This window comes from Amblyraja radiata, chromosome 39 (assembly GCF_010909765.2).
Source record: "Amblyraja radiata isolate CabotCenter1 chromosome 39, sAmbRad1.1.pri, whole genome shotgun sequence".
Lineage (NCBI taxonomy): Eukaryota > Metazoa > Chordata > Chondrichthyes > Rajiformes > Rajidae > Amblyraja > Amblyraja radiata.
This window is the reverse complement of record NC_045994.1, coordinates 348,818-357,500: the sequence shown is the minus strand read 5'-3', so window position 1 is coordinate 357,500 and position 8,683 is coordinate 348,818. Positions and strand designations below refer to the sequence as shown.

The 8,683-nt window shown below is 44.5% G+C and overlaps 1 long non-coding RNA gene across 1 annotated transcript in view; it reads left to right on the top strand.

Annotated features, from left to right (window-relative positions):
* The window catches only part of LOC116967410, a 20,180-nt gene extending 12,928 nt beyond the window's left edge, over nt 1-7,252 (top strand). Inside the window, exon 4 of the long non-coding RNA XR_004410215.1 lies at nt 7,240-7,252. This is a non-coding gene — a long non-coding RNA (uncharacterized LOC116967410). The remainder of the gene's footprint in view (nt 1-7,239) is intronic.
* The last annotated feature ends 1,431 nt before the right edge of the window (nt 7,253-8,683 follow it).

Sequence of the window (8,683 nt, the reverse complement as noted above, 5' to 3'; positions counted from 1 at the left end):
CCGGTTAGGTCTGGCTGGAAGAATTTGTGCACCATATCCAGCTTGCCTTTTTTCACCCCAGGACTACTGGGGGTATGTGGTTCTGTGACCCGTTCAGAGTCCACCCAGAACAGATCCTCCGTGGTTCTGTGATCCGTTCAGAGTCTACCCAGAACAGATCCTCCGTGTTCTCCTCTGACGAGGAGGAGACACTATGCAGCCACGCAAGGGGTTCCGCTGTGGGGCTTATTAGGTGCCCACTGTGGCTAGCCTCCCTCTCCCGGAGTCTCCCACTTTGGAGGATCTCCTGGAGCAACCGCTCTAACCGGCCCCCGTGCTCACGGGCAGTGGCCGCTCGCGGCTGCTCCTCGTCATACAGCCGGTCAAACCGGCTCCAGTGCTCTCGGGCACTAGCCGCTCCCGACTGCTCGTACTGCCCCGTCCGCTCGAACCGGCCCCCGTGCTCACGGGCACTGGCCGCTCGCGGCTGCTCCTCGTCATGCAGCCGGTCAAACCGGCCCCGGTGCTCACGGGCACTGGCCGCTCGCGGCTCCTCAAAGTCCGACTCATCTGAGTCCGGCATTCGTGGGGTCTTTCTCTTCGCTTTCCCGCCCGGCCGAGAAGTGGATTTCGCCGTAGTGGAAGCGAAGTCGGGCACAGCTCATTCCAATTCAGGAGTTTCCCGTGCCGTCGGCTGCTGCTGTCCTGCTGCCCTGCTGGCTGCCCGCAACTCCGCGGTTCTCCCCCTCCAGCTTCTTCGCAGCCTTTCTCCGCGTTACTCTGTCCATCTTTCACCTAAAATAAGTCGAAAACGCAGAGTCCCTTACCTGCTGTTGTCGGCTTTTAAATACTGCCGTTTGAGGGAGACGTCCTCTCCTATGCTGACTTGTTGCATAGCGTGAGGCGATAATCCTTCAGCTGCTGCTGGCTCCCGCAACTTCGCTGTCTTCCCCAGCCAGCTTCCTAGCAGCCCTTGTGGACACTATATTGTCCAGCTTCCCCCCCTGTGAAACCAGCGCGGGGAACATTAGTTTGCTTACCTCTCCCGCCCGGCCCGGTGCGGGAGCGAGTCGGGAGCAAAAGTCGGGCAGAGCTGTTCCCATTACGGGAGAATAGCGTGCCGTTACCTGCTGCTGCTGCCGGCTGCCCGCTACTCCGCGGTTCTCCCCCGCCAGCTTTCCCGCAGCCTTCATGGATCCGGTCCATGTCTCCACCCAAAAGGCAAGTGGAAGGAACGCAGAGTCTTCTTACCTGCTGTTCCCGACTTTCAAATTCTGGAACGCAGAGTCTCCTTACCTGCTGTTCCTGGTTTTCAAATTTTGCCGCTAGGGGAACGTCCTTCCCCCTTGTCTCCCCAATAAGCGGCAAGCCATTTAGAACGGAGGTAAGGAAACACATTTCCACCCAGAGTGTTGCGAGTCTGAGGAATTCTCTGCCTCAGCGGGCGGTGGAGGCCGGTTCTCTGGATGCTTTCAAGCGAGAGCTGTATAGGGCTCTTAAAGATAGCGGATTCAGGGGATATAGGGAGAAGGCAGGAACGGGGTAAATTTTGGATGATCAGCCATGATTACATTGAATGGCGGTGCTGGCACGAAGGGTCGAATGGCCTACTCCTGCACCTATTCTCTAGTGTCTATTCTCCTTGCTTAATGCCAGCTTAATGATTGAGTTTCCGGGCTGTATTTCTGTGAGCTGCAGCGCTCAGTATCTGCTTGCAATACTGTCCACAGCGTGGATTCCAATGACCACATCCCTCAGTACAGTGGATTTGCCCTCCTGCCCGCTGTTACTCACTTTTGGTTATTTATTATATACACTCTGGTGACAAAACTAATTTCCGTAGGTTAGTTCTGATGTATCTACCCGAGCGATAGTGTATTTCAACATGGATACAAGACGTTTGCCTGCAGACGGGAAGTGACACACATGACGTCCTGGTGCCATCACAACAACCTGGAGCTCAATGGTCTTAAGACAATGGCATTGATTGGAAACATTTGTAGGTCTCCCCCTCCCCTCACCTCACTCACCATCAACAACACCACCGTCACATCTGTGGAGTCTTTTAGATGATTTTAGAGCAGGGGTCGGCAACCCACGGCCCCAAGAATCACATGTGGGTAGTTCCTGAGAACCACCATCTCCAAGGACCATAAGTGGGGGGCTATCATCAACTCCACAGTCAAAAAGGCACAACAGAGGATGTACTTCCTGCGGCAGCTGAGGAAGCACAATCTACACGGCCATCGTAGAGTCTGTTCTCACCTTCTCCATCGTGGTCTGGTTTGGCGCAGCCACCAAGCACGACACCTGAACGCAGCAGCGAATCGTCCGATCAGCAGAGAAGGTTATTGACTGCAGCCTCCCCTCCATTGACGAACTGTACACTGCAAGGGCCGGGAAGCCAGCGGGCAAGATCATCTCTGACCCCTCTCAGCCTGGCCACAAACTCTTTGAATCACTTCCCTCTGGACGGTGACTCCGGAATGTCTTGCTTTCTTGGGTTCTTGGTCCTCCAAACTATTCCAAATGGAGGTGGTGGAGGGAAGACTTAAGCCAGAAAGGGTTTTATGAAGAAAGAGCTACCTTAAATTTAGTTGCATTTAGTTGGTTAGGTAACTATGGTTTGCTGAAGATTATTCCATGCTTTATTTGTGCGGGGGAAGAACGAATTGCTGTACACATCTGTCTTGGTAGCTGGAATCACAAATTGGATCGAATGCGTGTTGTGGAGGTCCACTTTCACCACTTACGAATCATAACATATCTCCATAACAAGCGGAGTTGAGTATAGACAATATACAATAGGTGCAGGAATAGGCCATTCGGCCATTCGGGCCAGCACCGCCATTCAATGTGATCTTGGTTGATCATCCCTAAGCAGTACCCTTTTCCTGCCCCCCCCCCCCCATATCCCCTGACTCTGCTATCTTTAATAGCCTGAGCTAGCTTTCTCTTGAAAGTATCCAGGCCTCCACAGGCAGAGAATTCCACAAACTCACAACTCTTTGTGAGAAAAAACGTTTCCTCGTCTCCGTTCTAAATGGCTTACTCCTTATTCTTAAACTGTGGCCCCTGGTTCTGGACTCCCCCAACATCGGGAACATGTTTCCTGCCTCTAGCGGGTCCAACATTTTAACAATCTTAAATGTTTCAATAAGATCCCCTCTCATGCTTCAAAACTCCAGAGTGTACAAGCCCAGCTGCTCCGTTCTCTCAGCATATGACAGTCTGGGGGTCCTTGTTCATCAGTCTATGAAAGTAAGCAGTTACAGCAGGCAGTGAAGAAAGCGAATGGCATCGTGGCCTTTATAACAAGAGGAGTAGAGTATAGGGGCAAAGAGGTCCTATGCAGTTGTACAGGGCCCTAGTGAGCCCACACCTGGAGTATTGTGTGCAGTTGTGTTCCATAATTTGAGGAAGGAGATTATTGCTATTGAGGGAGTGCAGCGTCGGTTCACAAGATTAAGTCCAGGGAAGGTGGGACTATCATATGCTGAGAGAATGGAGCGGCTGGGCTTGTGTCCTCTGGAATTTAGAAGGATAAGAGGAGAGTCCAGAACCAGGTGCCACAGTTTAAGAATAAGGGGTAAAGCATTTAGAACGGAGACGTGGTAACACTTTTTTCACGCAGAGAGTCTGTGTAATTCTTTGGTGGTTTGGTGGACGCCGGTTCTCTGGATACTTTCAAAAGAGGGCTTGGTAGGGCTCGTATTGTCTTTTGTTTATTGAATAGTGGTTTGCAATTTCGCGTCAAGTCCGGCGCTCCAACAAACGCACGGCGTCGGGAAGTGGAACCAGGTGGCTCCTGAGGGAAAACACGAACCCAAGTTGTTGAGGAATCGTGTTCAAGAAGGAACTGCAGATGCTGGAAAATAGAAGGTACGCAAAAATGCTGGAGAAACTCTGCGGGTGCAGCAGCATCTATGGAGCGAAGGAAATAGGTGACGTTTCGGGCCGAAGCCTTTCTTCAGACTGATAGGGGGGGGGGGGGGGGGGGAGGAAGGAAAAAGGGGAGGAGGAGGAGCCTGGGGGGGGGGGGGGGGTGGGAGGAGACAGCTCGATGGTTAAGGAAGGGGAGGAGACAGCAAGGGCCAGCAAAATTAGGAGAATTCAATGTTCATTTCCGCCGGCCGCAGGATACCCAGGCGGAATATGAGGTGCTGTTCCTCCAATTTGCGGTGTTGCTCACTCTGGCAATGGAGGAGATCCAGGACAGATAGGTAGGATTGGGAATGGGAGGGGGAGTTGAAGTGCTGAGCCACCGGGAGTTCAGGTAGGTTCTTGCGGACTGAGCGGAGGTGTTCGGCGAAACGATCGCCCAACCTACGCCTCGTCTCACCGATGTAAATCAGCTGGCATCTAGAGCAGCGGATGCAGTAGATGAGGTTGGAGGAGATACAGGTGAACCTTTGTCGCACCTGGAACGACTGCTTGGGTCCTTAAATGTAGTCGAGGGTGGAGGTAAAGGGACAGGTGTTGCATTTCTTGCGGCTGCAACGGAAAGTGCTCGGGACGGGCGTGGTACGGGAGGGAAGGAAAGAAATGACAAAGGAGTTGCGGAGGGAGCAGTCTTTGCGGAAGGCAGACAGGGAGGAGATGGGAAGATGTGGCGAGTGGTGGGGTCACGTTGGAGATGGAGAAAATGGCGGAGGATGATTTGTTGTATTTGCCGGCTGGTGGGGTGAAAGGTGAGGACTAGGAGGACTCTGCCCTTGTTGCGAGTGCGGGGATGAGGAGAGAGAACAGTGTTGCGGCGTATGGAAGAGACCCTGGTGCGAGCCTCATTTATGGTGGAGGAAGGGAATCCCCGTTCCCTGAAGAGCGAGGACATTTCCGATGTCCTGGTGTGGAACGTCTCATCCTGGGAGCAGATGCGGCGTAGACGGAGGAATTGAGAGTAGGGGATGGAGTCCTTACAGGGGGCAGGGTGGGAAAACGTGTAGTCCAGATAGCCATGTGAGTCAGTGGGTTTGTAGTGTTTGTCGGTCAGAAGTCTATCCCCCTTATCTGGCAAGAATGTGTTGTTCAATAACAGAGGCCGAATTAAACTTCTGAACTGAAAGCACAGATGGAAGCTCAAGGTCGCAAGCTCGTCAACAAACCCCTCAGCACGGAGAACTATGAGACCGTCTCCTTTTGAAATGGCCATTATGAGGCATCTGTTCCACACTATATGATATATGACCTATTATTTATATATATAATTAACTAACTAACTAACCACTTACGCGCAATAAACTCAACTAACGTTAAAGGCGCAATGTACTATACTAACACGACTAACTATATAGCAGGAAGGATGGGGGAGGTTAGACATATATTTTAAATACTAAATACTAATTATGAATTACTTAACATACAGGTAAATGAAAAGTGTCATTATTGACGAGGTACTTTAACCCATAATTACTTTAATTTTAATCCAAATCTTCTACCTTCCCTTTTATTTTATTCTATTTTAAGCTGTTCAGCTGTTGACCTGATATGATAATTTTGGTAACAATTAGAGGGAACCGACTAACGTTGGGTCAAATTCTAATAGGGGGACAAGGCCCAGTGCATAATTTCATCGACGGAGGTCAATTTAAAAATAAATCTAGCTACCTTAGGTGGCTTTTTTGTAATTTATCGCTTTTTTGATAAATTACATTCACTTTTTTGTTTATTCACAATTATTTGTTGTGTGACTTAACAATTTTTATGTACACTTTATTTTATGTTTTTCTTTTTCCCTTATTTATATTTAAAAGTGTCAGGAGATGTAGAAGTACTGTAGAAATTATGAAGGACAACTCTGGATTCGGGATTCCGAGGTACTTGGCTGCATCACATGAATCATACAGTCTGGTAATAATAGCCAATGCAAGATAATAGTCGAATAAATATCGGAGGTCTCACCTTCTGTAGTTGGAACATCAGAGGTGCGAATGAGCCAATTAAGAGGGGTAAAATTCTGGCACAATTAAAATCATTAAATATGGATATTGCTTTCCTACAAGAGACACATCTGAAACAATAAACTCAGATCAGATTAAGGGCAAATTGGATAGGTCAAACCTATTACTCCTCATTCACCTCTAAAGCAAGAGGCACGGCTATTATAATTCGGAAGGGTATACCTTTTAAATTAAAGAAATCTATATCTGATAAAGAGGGAAGATATGTTATAGTCACGGGAGAAATTTACAATACACCATTAACTATGATAAATATTTACGCGCCTAATTTTGATAACCCACAATTTTTTAGGAAAATAATAGATTTAATCGCAGTGCATAATTATCAAAATATAATAATGGGGGGAGATTTCAACTGTGTTATAGATCCATACTTAGATAAATCAATAAAGCTAGGGAAGCGTCTTGTTAAAACTAAGACCTGTGAATTTTTAAATACTTATATAAAAAATAATAACTTAGCTGATATTTGGAGAATAGCAAATCCAAGCGGTAGGGAATACTCATTTTATTCATCAGTTCACAAAACTTATTCGCGAATTGATTATTTTTTATTGGACACAAAATTAATCCCGTATACGAATAAACCATCATATCATAATAGTATTATTTCTGATCATTCACCATTGACTTTTATACTTAAAATGGAGGGAATGCCGAGTATAAAACCTTTTTGGAGATTCAATGTACATATATTAAATAACCCGCAGGGTTATGAGTATATAAAAGAACAAATAAAACTTTTTTTTCGAAATAAATGACACGCCAGGTATTTCTGCACCGCTATTATGGGAAACCTTTAAGGCATATATTCGCGGCGTCATAATTTCTTACCAAAGTTTTCAAAATAAGGAAAATAAAAGAGAACTTCAGCGGATAGAACAGAAAATAAAACTACTAGAACTAGACAATGCAACTGACCCAACCATAAATAAACATAATAAGATAACTTTATTGAAATATAAAGTCAATAGAATACTATCGGCTAGAGTAATAAAATTATTCCAAATTACAAAACAAGCACACTTCGAATTTGAGGATAAGCCACATAAACTACTTGCGAGGCAACTGAAGCAACGAGAAAAGGAAAAAACTATTACTAAAATTAAATCGGATAAGGGTGAGTTTTTAACACTGCCTAAGGATATTAACAAGAGGTTTGCCCAATTTTATCACAATTTATATACATCTAAAATAAATACAGATGTAAGTAAAATTACAAATTTTTTAGATAATTGCAAGCTCCCAAAATTGGACAGTTTAGAACAAGAGCAATTAGGAGCACGGATTACGAGTGAAGAAATAAAACAAATAATAAACTCACTGAAAAATGGGAAGACCCCAGGACCAGACGGTTTTAGTAATGAATTTTATAAAAGATTTCAGGAGTCAATTATACCAAGATTATTCAATTTATACACGCAGGCTTATACCGAAAATAAACTACCAGAAACCCTAGCAGAAGCAACAATAACACTTATACCAAAAAAAGATAAAGATTTAGATGAACCGGGTTCTTATAGAGCTATTTCACTACTAAATACGGATCAGAAAATTTTAGCAAAGATTCTAGCTAGAAGGCTAAATATTTATATTAACAATTTAATAAATACGGATCAAACGGGATTTATACCCAAAAGACAATCATTTAATAATTTGAGAAGGCTTTTCAATATAATGTACTCTCATAATGAGGACAATGAAGATATTTCAGTTATCACGCTGGATGCAGAGAAGGCATTTGATCAAGTAGAATGGCAGTATTTATACAAGGTACTCCAAAAATTCAATATGGGAGAGAATTTTATTAGATGGGTTAAACTACTTTACGATAGACCTACGGCAAGAATATTAACTAACAATACGCTATCTCCAAAATTTTACTTATCAAGGGGTAATAGGCAAGGGTGTGCCTTATCACCATTGCTATTTGCCCTTATGATAGAACCGTTGGCCGAAAAGATTAGAAATCACCCGAATATTCACGGATATAACACTAAGGATTCAAAGAATAAAATTTCACTATAACCATATAACAATTACAGCACGGAAACAGGCCATCTCGACCCCTCTAGTCCGTGCCGAACACATAATCTCCCCTAGTCCCATATACCTGCGCTCAGACCATAACCCTCCATTTGCTGATGATATTCTTTTATATATTACTAATACACAAACGAGTATACCCACCTTATTAACACTAATTGAGGAATTCGGCTCTTTTTCAGGATATAGAATAAATTGGGATAAAAGCGAAATTATGTCTTTAAAACCACAGGATTCGAGACACTTACTAAAATTCCCCTTCAAAATTGCAACAGAAAAATTCAAGTATCTGGGTATTCAAATTACAAGAAGACACAAATCATTATTTAGTGCCAATTTTATACCACTATTAAATAAACTGAATGATATGATTAAATTTTGGAAAACACTTCCGCTCTCATTGATAGGTAGAATCAACGCTATAAAAATGACTTTCTTACCACCATTAATATATTTGTTTCAAGCGATCCCAATACAAAATATTTTTTCAAAAAACTAGATTCCACTGTTACTAATTTTATATGGGATTACAGAACACATAGAATTCAACGAAAGCATTTGTGCAAATCTAAAGAAGTTGGGGGTTTATCATTACCTAACTTTATGTATTACTACTGGGCAGTGCATATTAAGAACATAATGTACTGGCTGGATAGTTCCACTCAGCAGTTGGAGTGGATAAGAATGGAGAAAGAGGA